This window comes from Lissotriton vulgaris, chromosome 12, assembly GCF_964263255.1.
Source record: "Lissotriton vulgaris chromosome 12, aLisVul1.2, whole genome shotgun sequence".
NCBI classification, from domain to species: Eukaryota; Metazoa; Chordata; class Amphibia; order Caudata; family Salamandridae; genus Lissotriton; species Lissotriton vulgaris.
Genome location: NC_141700.1, coordinates 632,440,805 through 632,452,932, shown reverse-complemented (window position 1 = coordinate 632,452,932; position 12,128 = coordinate 632,440,805). Strand labels below are relative to the sequence as shown.

Below are 12,128 nucleotides of genomic sequence, written 5' to 3'. Positions count from 1 at the left end.
AATGTGATGTGTAATGCACGATGACTGTTGGAGGTCCCTCGTGTTCCACGACTTCTACATCCATATATGGTTGGATTGTCCAAAAAACTGCTGTTTTGGATCCACGTTTTAGAACTTGTCAAAGACATTACAAACAATGACTTACCAAAACTGCCACAAAAAAGAGACACTATTGGGCCACATGGAGGCTGAAGGATTGTCCTCCCTTTCCCGGGCTGAAGATAGAGTATTAGCTCCAGTCCTATTGGCGGCCGGGTTAGTAATTGCCCAGAATTGGGGGAACCCAACTCCAACCTAATCAAAGACAGATCAGTGGGTGGGGAAGGTGTGGGTGATTCATGCTATGGAAGTCTAACAGCCACCTTACACAAATTCACAAAGGTATGGACTCCGTTCCACACATACATCAAATGGGAAAAAAGGGTCCCAAGACCACTAGAGTTGGTGAGATTAACAAATGTTGAGGAGATGGAAATAGAGACCTAGTTGGACCCAACCTGAGGGAGGAGCAGGGAGGGGGTCTAGATTATCACGCTATGTTGTCGTATCTGTAGTATGAGCAACATTCGGTACACTTGTTGTGCAACCATGATGAAAGCGTACTAGCCATGCAAAAGCTTTAAATAAAGTTGTTTTTAAAAAAAGAAAAGAAAATGTGGGGAGAGCTGCGAAAGGGAAGGTTTTAGGACTGCCCCACTACCTCCAGATAGAAATCGGAAGAAGCCAGCCAGTACAGTACTTGTTACATGAGCTGGTTTGGAGAGAAATATGGACAAAAAATTGAGTGAGCTGAAAGATTCCAGTATCCCAACCATGATTCCCTTTGGCTCTGGGATAAACGGGGGTACTGCTTTGGAAGAGCTGGGTGAAGCCAATCAGTGCACATTTGCATCGTTGAGATTCAAATTCACATTTTCCCTGGCCTCAGCTGTGCACGCCTAGGATGCAGATCTTGTCTAAATCAAATAGAAGCCTTTCCATATTTACTTTCCCTGACCATATTCCACATGTTAAGGAAAGCCTGAAAAGGTACATGCAAGGCAGTATTCAGGACAATGTTGGTTGCATGGGACTTCCCTTATATACTTCCCCAGGCCACATACTCGCATGCCTAAGAATGTGTATACAAGGCAGTATTCAGATCAATGTTGGTTCTTTGGGACGGATAGAAAACATCCCCTTGTCATTTTTGCATATATGCCAAGTTTTCGTAAAGAATACGTCCAGAAAGAGCAATCATCATGATGTATGATTTTGTTGCAATAAATGTGGGTGTCACTACAAAAAACAGTGCCTCCCAACAATTCCTCACACAAAACTGCTCCCAGATTAGAAGATCTTTGAACCATGTTTTTGCCAGCAGTGCTAACTGAATATCAGTTATAGGCTTGTTGGATAACCCTTAAGTTTGGATTTATGAGTGATTAACATGAAGCTATTTGCACACCCAATTAAATGTGCAAATAATGTTATTTATGAGGACAAAAGCTTATCCTCGATTAAAAGAATCAGTGATAGTGGAATTTTGTGATTCATTCACAAGCAAAAATCTGCTAGTTGCACATTTGTGGTTATTTACTCCATTATTCAGTTCTCAAAACTCAAAAACGAAAGAGACATTAGACGGTATGCTATGGAGCACTATAAGACTAATTATATTTCTTTAATAGATTTTAGTACCGGATATCAATGTGACTAAACAATTTCTTGTTGCGATATGTAATAGTATTAAGAAATCCTACTTTGGTAATAATGCACAAAAACAATAACTGTCAAGAGCTATATGGTCTGCAGAGAAAACAAGCATTTACAATGCAAGGGTCTCTGCATTCCTAAAGTTAGAGCTATTGGCATTGCTCATGACATTATTTTTATTTATGTTTTTGTTTTTAAAACAAATAAATGGCATTGTCATTTACAATGCCAATAGCTTAATTGCTCGCGATTGCGAGACTTGTTGCATTTGCACCCACACAGAGCCACACACACAAAGCCACCCACACACACACACACACAGAGCCACACACACAGAGCCACACACAGGGAACAGAGGCCAGAAAAAACGCTCACAACGAGGGAACAGGGGTCAGGAGAGCAAGCACAACCAATGAGGGGGCAGGAGAGCAAGCACAACCAACGCGGGGGCAGGAGAGCAAGCACAAACAACGAGGGGGCAGGAGAGCAAGAACAAACAACGAGGGGGCAGGAGAGCAAGCTTGCATTGTAGTCTGTGGATGAGAGGTATGTACAGGGGCGGGAAGGCTCTCTATACATGATGAAAGGGTCAAGGCCAACTTAGAGGACAGTCTTAAAGAGGAATGCAATCTGCAAGAGGAGTATTAGTATTCAGCGTGTTAAACATATAGGATGGACCATTGCCTACATTAACAGGCAGTTATTGAACAGCAGAGTGCAGGGGAGGCAGTGCACACACACAACTTTAATGCAGGCGAGCAGGTTAGGAGTTGCAAGAATCTGCCATGCTTCGGTAATCGTAAAATACTGTTACAATCCATGAACATAACGAACGGTAGAGCACCTAAAAAAAAAGGACAGGAAAAGTGCACGGAGGACTACTCTGATCAACACTATGATCGTATCACGCACACACGACCCCCCTTAAATGGTATGCATCTAAACATGCCCAGTGATGCCATCACCCGTTTATTACAACCTCTTGTATCACAGAGTTCATAGTAACAATAAATTTCCCCTTTAACGTACCACTTCGTTGTATATGTTGTCCGCAAAACTACGAAGATTTAACTAACCACCTCCTATGCTTGCCACACTCCCCTTCCCCTAGCTTGTCCTGCGCCAGGTCCTCTCCCCAGTTGCCCGCTCTCTGCCGTCTCCTACACTCGGGTTCGTGCTCCAGCAGCGGTAAGAGCAGGAACGGCGGGGAGGGGGGGGGGGGTTAGGGACAAGCACAAACAACGAGTTGCCCACTCACTGCCGTCTCCTACATCAGGTTCGCAGTCCGGCAGCGGTAAGAGCAGGAACAGTGGGGGGGTTTTAGGGACAAGCACAAACAACGAGTTGCCCGCTCACTGCCGTCTCCTACACTCGGGTTCGCGCTCTGGCAGCGGTAAGAGCAGGAACGGCGGGGGGGGGGGTTTAGGGACAAGCACAAACAACGAGTTGCCCGCTCACTGCCGTCTCCTACACTCTGGTTCGCGCTCCGGCAGCGGTAAGAGCAGAAACGGCGGGGGGGAGGGGGGGCAGGTGGGTTTAGGGACAAGCACAAACAACGAGGGGGTAGGAGAGCAAGCGCAAACAAAGAGGGTGCAGGAGAGCAAGCACAAACAACGAGGGGGCAGGAGAGCAAGCACAACACAATGAGGGGGCAGGAGAGCAAGCACAACACAACGAGGAGGCAGGAGAGCAAGCACAAACAATGAGAACAACGAGAAAGCAAGCACTTACCGGAGGACTCGGCAGCTTCTCTACTTCTTCCGGCGGCGGTCCAGCAGAAATGGCTTCCGAAAAGCCCTGACATTTTCAGATTCGGAGGCGTGGTTTTCGTTCTCTCCTCTTCCCATTGGCTTGAATGTAAAATTCCAGCCAACGGGAAGAGGAGAGAAAGAACGTCAAAAACACACCCCCGAATCCGGTCTTGAACGGAATTGGCGCCCCTCTCCTCCAATGGCTGGCCTCCGTTTAGGAAGCCAGCCAATGGAGAAGAGGGGCGGGTTCAAGCCCCCATACTGTAAACATAAAATCTCGGCTGCGTGACACTGCTGCGCAGTGTATGCTAGGTCGAGACCTAAAAAACTGATTTGGGAGTGGGGGTATGGAAATCTTCCTCCAAGTATGAAAATTAAGGACTGAATTTAGCAAATATGAAAATGTAATTTTTCAGCTAAATAGGATAGCATGTGACCAGTATTGTATGCGCTATTTGCGTGAATGTGTGATCATTTGTTTTATTTTTTGTGTTTGCTACAAAATATGGGCCCTTTATCCATATAAAATGTTGGTCCGAATAATATGCTATTCATCTAATTACGCATTCCATAAAAGCTTTTTTTGAACTAGGCGCAGGTGTACGTGTGTAAATGTGCCAATTTAAAATCGGAAGGATGTGGATCCAGTCCTTAGCAAACAGTTCTTAAATATGTGTTAATCAGAGCAGATACAGATACAATTGAAAGGACAAGCAAAATGTGCTCACCTGTGGCTTATGGTCCCTGATTGATCCAGTAGGCACGGATTTGAAATTGCTTCTATGCTGTGTTGATGACTGTGAAAAAACAAAGCAAAAGGCAGAGAATTTAACCAACTTGTCCCTGAAGCCAAAAGAGAACGCTTTTTTATAAGACAGCTCTGTAAAACAAGCATTTGCAATGCAATAGGTCTCGCATTAGGAAAGTTTGAGCTATTAGTATTGTAAATGACCATTTTTTTTATTTATGTGTTGGTTTTGAAAATAGCGAAATTAATAGCTTTGGCATTTACAATGCCAATACTTTTAACTTTTACAAATGTGACACCTATAGCATTTGTAATGCAACATGTTTTGTATTTACGTGACTTAGATGTATTGATATTACAAATAACAATGACTTTTAATTTTTTTTAATAATGAATACTTAAATAAAAGTTATTGTAATTTATAATGGCAATAGATTAAACTTTTGTAAATAACTTTTGTGAAGATTATGTTCATTGTATTTTATTGTGACCAAAATCCAAGAACAGAAGTGAAATATTAACATCTTTTTGTGACATTTGTAATAAAGCTTGAAACATTGAGAGAACATATTTGAAGCAGTTGTTGTTGAATGGTTGCACAGATTGATGCTGTGGTGGTGCCGAGTGATGCTGTGGCATTCAGTGATCCTGTGGTAACGCATAGAGATGTTGTGGTGTCCCTGAGTGATGCTGTGGTGATGCGATAGATAGATAGAGTGAGTGATATGGATAGATAGAGTGAGTGCAATAGATAGATAGAGTGAGTGCAATAGATAGATAGAGTGAGTGCAATAGATAGAGAGAGGGCGATAGATAGCGGGAAGGCGACAGATAGATAGCGGGAAGGCGATAGATAGATAGAGGGAGGGCGATAGATAGATAGAGGGAGGGCGATAGATAGATAGAGGGAGGGCGATAGATAGATAGAGGGCGATAGATAAAGTGAGTGTGAAAGATAGAGGGAGGGCGATAGATAGATAGAGGAAAGGCGATAGAGTGAGGGAGGGCGATAGAGTGAGGGAGGGCGATAAAGTGAGGGAGGGCGATAGAGAGAGGGAGGGCGATAGAGAGAGGGAGGGCGATAGAGTGAGGGAGGGCGATAGAGTGAGGGAGGGCGATAGATAGAGAGATAGAGTGGGGCGATAGATAGACAGAGCGAGGGCGAAAGATAGATAGACAGATAGAGTGAGGGCGATCGATAGATAGATGGATAGAGTGATGGCAATAGATAGAATGAGACGAAGGGATAAAGAAGAAAATGCAATGACACGGCGAACGAAGGAGAGAGGGGGAGCATGTGAATGGGTGTAAAGGGACGTTAGAAAGAGAGACAGAGAACAACAGAAGTGAGTGGAAGGCAGAATGTTGAGAGGAGGAGAGAAAATAGAGAAATATGAGGTGTTAGTGGGAGAAGAAGGGAGGGGACAGCAAGGCAGAAAGAAGGAAAGAGGAATAAAAATGGAGCACGAGGGGGATGAAGAGAAATCGTAAAAGGGAATGAAAAGACATAAAAATAAAAATGGGGACAGAGCATGAAAGAGGAGAGAGATAGGAGGAGAGGAAGAAAGGGGAGGGAGAAGAAAGGCGGGAGGGAGACGGTGTAAACATGACCCTAAGTATAACATCTGTGGATGACGTGCAGGTCAGTAGTCTGAATAACACTATGGCCAGAACAGGCTTTTATCAAGAACAACACCCTAAAAGAATAGCTGTCAACAGTGAGAAAAAATCTTAACACAGATTAATGACTAAGTGGTAGGTCAGAAAGTACTGGCTGGAGATTGTAATGGGCAGACAGAGAAGCATAGAAAGCACAGGAAAAGTGGGCTTTGCACAGTGTAAATTATACTGTGAGCAGTAAAGCGGCGACAATAAAGCATTATTAAACTGAACCGAAAGTGTGGGAGAGAAGGGACGTGAGAAGCAGGGGCACAGAACAAAGATCTAGGGCGAGAAGAGGAGGAGGAACAGAAGAGCAGAGAAGTGACAGTAGGTACAGCCTGCAGGCTAACACCAGATGTTATTGTTAGCATTTAAAAAAATAAGACTTTTATAGAGCGCTTACTTTACTCAGAGGTATCAGAGCACTTTACATGAGCACCAGTTACATTAAAGAAGGGCAATTTGTTTTTTTTTTATGCACGGAGAGAGTGATTTGCCCAGAATCACAGAATGTTGAGCGCCCCTGCCGAGACTCAAACCCGGTTCCTCAGCTCTGAGTTCGACAGCCTATCCGTTAGGCCACATTCTTAGCATTAGGTTTATTAATAGTTTAAAATACGATCCATAGGCGGCTCAAATGATGTTTACCAAAGTGAAGATGAAGGCTCACAGGCACAAACCCCTTCTGTAATGAAGATAAATAAAAGATCACCGAGATGCCAATTTTAGCTTCCAAACATGTTATTTATTACCAGTCTTAGGTGGATATTCAAGGGGGAGATCAAGCATTTTTAATATAACGCTGAGGCAGGGAGAACGAGTTTTTATATGCCAGTCTGACAGTGAGGATGTCAGCATAGGGAAAGGGTTGCAGGGCAGGAACACACCCAGTGCTTTGTATAATATCAATTAACTTGGAACCACAACCTCAGTCACCCCCATGCCCCCAACTCCCCAGATCAACCTCATTGGATTACACCCACACCTCTCTGGGCATCCACAGCCAATCCCAAACAAATGGTTATCTCAGTTTGGATGTGCCACAGGGTGTCCGCAGTCACATGGGGGGGGGGGGGGGCAGCAGCAGTGGGTTTCACGAGACTGCAGTGATCATGATGGGAGCTGCCATAGTCAAATGCATCAGGGGGGAAGCTGCGTCTAGTGGGCAGCCTCTGGTGCTCCGTCGACTGCAGCGACGCAAAGAACCCCTCTCCCCCACCCTCCCACAACTGCGGCGATCTCAGCAATATTCCCGAGCACCAAGCATCACCTCTGGTTGTCTGGGTGGGGCAGGGTTGGCATGTGGACAGGGGCGTAGCTTCCAATGGTACAGCAGGTGCAGTGGCACACTGGCGCCCAGATGCATAGGGAGCCCATTGACCCCCTTATTGATGCTATATTTTATTATCTAATCAACAACAGTGGACGTCTCCATTGCTTACACTGGGACCCATGGCACTCTTGCTACACCACTGGTAGTGGACCCGGTAATTCTGAGTCTGATAAACCCAGATCTGAATAAATATCCTTCAGCTGACCTCATAATGAGTCGCTAGCATGCCGAGCATTAAAGACTTCTACTTGGTTTGTTCTTGTCTGTTTTATTTATAAATGTTCATGTAATTATTATGATCCCCCGGTTTCTCGGCTACCAAGAAAAGAATGCTTCTGTTAACATTTTCGCTAACGTCACTAACGCGGCTTACTCCGTGCCGCAGACACAATCAGAGCAGTACTTCCCTAGTCCTGAGCACTGTTTAGAGAAACCTTTCACAAAAACAAATGACTCAGTGTGGTCTTCTAGAGGACCTGCCAGAAAGTCTTGCCAGAAAGCTTCAGACTCTGAGCATAAAGCTGGAAAACAACCGTACTTACTGCACAGAAACCAGCACTGAATTCTTCCAGGCCCGGGACAGCATGCCACGGTGATGCTGTCATCATCCCACGCAGTCGCACAATGCCCTTGTGCCTCGCGCTCTTTTCCTGTTTGTCTTTTTAAACAGACGTGTGAATTATTATAGAGCGCGAGTCCATGACTGTAAGACAGTATTCCTCTCTCAGTGGAAGTGGGCGGAAACTCAAAACGAAAAAAAACAAGTGAAAATTATTCCTGCGTACTTTTCCCTGAAGCGGACATGGGTCTGTGTTTTTATGCAAAGGTCATTCTGGCTGCGTTTTTGGAAGAGATGATGTGATGCGTGCATCAGACAAACTGATGCAATCTTTGAGCAATTTGAGTTTGTTGGCTGGGCTGATTGACTTTGTCAACCCTTCTTTAAGCTTTATTGAATTATATTTGGCCATAGACTGATGTCGGAAGTTACACAAGCTCTTTTCAAAAATGCCCGTCCCCTTTAGCAATAACGAAACCGTGATCAAAAACAAAACCTGCTGTAGGGCTGGACTTCCGTCTTCGGAAGCCCGCGCCCAAGGAGTGCCTGGACAGAAAAGCAGTGCTGGTGACGCGGGGCTCCCATGCCCGAGGGAGAGCCCCGCGGAGGCTACAGAGTCCGGCGATGCAGTGAGTGGGGTTGGTGGGGGGTCGTCTTTATGTGGGGTGAGGGTGGATTGTCTGTGTGTGTGCTCTCGTGTGTGTGTGTGTGGGCGGGGGGGGGGCTGGGGAGGTGTGGTGTGTGTCTGTATGTGTGCGCTTGTGTGTGTGTTGGGTGTGCCTGCCTGCGTGTGCATGTGTTGTGTACAGCCTGCCGGAATCGGAGCCCTCAACCTGATCCGATTCCGGCAGGCTGCTGCGTGCGCGCATGCGTGAGTGTGGCTGTGTGTGATTGAGAGAGGCTGTGAATCGGAGGCAGAGGATGTGCACGGCGCCGTGCGCGCCCTCGAGGACAAATCTGAGACAGCAGAGGCGCTTGGCCGAACGCTGTCTCAGATTCCCAGGAAAGTGAAAACAATAGGTCTTTCGCTGACGCGAGACCTAAAAAAAACAGAGAGTGAGTTTCAGTTATGTATTAAGTGCAAAGTATGTGCGAATTTTGTTTACCAGATCCCACCACTGGAACTATAACAGCATGTGTGATCTTGGGCACAGTGTGTGAAGAGTGTTGTGGCACGAAAGCCTACTGGCACGCAAACTAAAACAGGTGGGGGCACAGCACCTCTTTTCTGCTATGCAAAAGGGTCAATTGGTTTCTTTAAATGTTTTATAGTAGTTTAAGATTAGGGCTCCCTGTTTTCTTTTTTACTGATTTTTACAGATAAATACAGACAGAAAACGATTTCTTTTCCTGTCTGTATTCATTTTAAAATGTGGATAAAAACGGAAATTGGGTTGTCTTTTGAGTGATTCTGAATACTGTTAATCATGACTACCAGGCCAATAGCACTGTCAAACGAAAGGTAAGGAGGTTACAAAAATAAAGGAATGTTAGTTAAGATCCTTAAACAGCAATAGATATGCTCATATAAGAAAACATGCACATTTTAATGTCAAGGTTGTGCATATTTTATCATGTGAGTGTGTTTAGATCCCTGAAACCTGTTAGTCGTTCAGGCATGAGTGCATATTTATCAGACAAATAAATGTATAAATATACTCATTTCAGATTAATTTTTTCACAAAACCCAAAATAAATATGGATAAATTCAGATAAAATTAGCAAAAATTAATATGGCTAAATACAGACAGAAATGCCCAAAAAATAAATACCATAACACCGGGAGCCCTATTTGAGATACATGGAAAGGAAGGGACAATATTAAATTACTTCTGTTCCCTCCAGGATGCAGAGAGAGTTTGGGCATTCACAAGTTATTGGCTTTGAATCCAGATTGCTGCACTAATTACACAAATTGAAAATATGCCTTTAAACACAGCGACATTCTTTGATGCTGTTCACGTCTTACCCGATCATCAGTGCTGGGAAGTAGGGGGGAGTCACACCGGATCACGGTTCCAACAGCCATTTCCGGGCCAGATCTGGGATCCAGCTGACAAAGGGAAACGTGCTGAATTTGTCCTGGGGCAATTTTACTGACGCCATGACACATTCAGCAGTGTCTACACAAGGTCTGCTTTCCATTCGGTGCAGCAATGTGTTGGCAGCAGGGGTTTTCTGATTTTATATTTCGTCTGGGCCCCAAACAAAGGCCTAATTCAAAGGACCACCAGCCCTCCTTTTGCTCATGTATCATCCTGGCTGGAAACCACCTGGAGCCTTACACCCAGAGGTTAATGCATTAGGAGGAAACAAAGGTGCACAGCTTCTTTTAATTTCACAAGTACTTAAGAAAAACTACTGGAACAGGTTTCACTTCATAGTACTTAAGAGAAACTACTAGAGGCAGGTGTTTAACTTTGTTCAACTCCTTTGGTAAGAGATGTGTTCGCAAAGTAAGAATGCAAGATGTATCTGCCTGTATGAGTAAGTACATAAATATTTATTTAAAGGGTACCTACTATTTTTTTCTTTTAATTCTCTAATAGGACTACTCATCCCAGTGCAGGGTGTCAGACCGCCTTACATCACACACAGAGACACAATAAGTCATACAATGTGTACATCAATGAACAGGAAACGTTACACAAGAGAAGGAGGGTTTCAAAGTGTCGGAGGTACATATGATCCATAGCTGTAGAAATAATTTAAATGTCAAGAGTCAATGGTCGGGAGAAACACAGCTCTACGGCATAACAGTGATTTTGGTTGCTTGTACTAACAATAATTTATTGCAGAAACCCTTCTTTGCAATCTTAGAAGAACAACAGATTGAGAAAAAAGACTATAAGGATCGAAGCTCATGACTTACAATTTGCATTCAGCTTTTTGATGTCGATAAATTGATAATTGTGCTATATTAGAAGGTTTCCAACGTATGATCTTGAAGTAACAAAATGATCTCAGGGTCAAATGCAGAAGCTCCCTTACCTTTCTAAATAAAATATCAATCTGTGATCTGCATGTGACATGATGTGCAGGAATATTAATTAAACTTTTATGCTAGTTTAGGAATCATAACTGTGCCTGGACAAAACACAGAACTCTCCTAGAACTGTGTTAATCACTAGAGTTACTGTACGTGCATTATAATCCCTGCAAAATTGCTGGGAATACAATGATCTCTGAAGTAGTTGTCTCAGCCCTGTAATGTATTTTTTAAAGTGCAGCCTGTTTGTGACCAAATAAGTAATGTATAACATATTTACAGTGACATATTTCCTTGTTAACATTTCCTAGCAGGTGTTTTAAACATAATTATATAAATCGACTGTCAGACTGTTGTTTCTCAAGTTCTGCCCTTCGTGACTCCACCCCACATCCCCGCTTTTCTACCACGCCACACCTTGCCCCCCCAATTTATGGATTACGCCTGGGGGCAAGGTGTGTTTTACAGTAAACATAACCTCTCGGCTAAATCCTGGCATTAGTACTAATACAATTAATACATACCTGACTGCATCAAAATATAATGGGCAGTAAATATGCACAATTTAATATTTTACAGCTTTATACAGCGCGAATTCGACTTGAAGGTATTGGATCGCTTTACACGAGCACCATTTCCATTTCACAAGCACAAATCCAAGTTTTTAAGGCACCTAGAGATTAAGCGATTTGCCTAGAACCACAGACTGTTGAGCCGACGCCGAGACTCAAACCTATTTCCTTAGTTCCGAACTCGGCAGCTCTGAGTGTTACGTAATTAACACATGGCACGCTGCGTGTTCCAACAGTTCTTAACTTGCGTATTCTTTGTGTTCTGTCTCTTTTTAGGTTGACAGTGTGCAAAAAAAGCAAAGGAATTTACCTGATAAAGTTTTCTTTTCCTGGCCTTACAGCGCCGCCACTTCGATTCTGAAACAGAAAGTAAGGAAGCTCATTAAACTAAAAATAAAAAAAGGACAACAAACAAAGAAACAGGAAGAAATAGAAAAAGAAGAAATACTGTTGTGTACTTATTCCCAGTAACGAAAGTTGGAAGCTGCCGGAGACGCCGTTGAAGTGTTCGAAGGGTGGACGGCTGCGGGACCGGTGGCAAGTTTACAACTAAGAGGGAAGCGCAAATAGAAGAGGTCTGATGACAGAACAGATGATGCTGGCGTTAGCCTCTTATTCGGCCAGCATTTTATTGGCAGGCAGATATTTGGATCTAATTCTGCCAACATCGTATTTATTTAATGCGATTTTATATAGCGCAAACTTTATCCGAAGGTGTCAGAGCGCTTTACATATGAACCAGTTGCAAAACATAACGACTAATGATTACATTTGTTACATAAAAGATACAAACAGAAAAAAATTGCAAATGTACAAGAT

General features: G+C 43.7%; 1 protein-coding gene across 1 annotated transcript in view; it reads right to left on the bottom strand.

Moving 5' to 3' along the window:
* Positions 1-11,682, bottom strand: part of SPATA2L (spermatogenesis associated 2 like) — a 43,602-nt gene extending 31,920 nt beyond the window's left edge. The window contains exons 1-2 of the mRNA XM_086945792.1: positions 11,620-11,682; positions 4,175-4,243 (exon numbers count right to left, since the gene is read on the bottom strand). The gene's annotated coding sequence lies outside the window, so the exon portion shown is untranslated. The remainder of the gene's footprint in view (positions 1-4,174; positions 4,244-11,619) is intronic.
* Between the last annotated feature and the right edge of the window lie 446 nt (positions 11,683-12,128).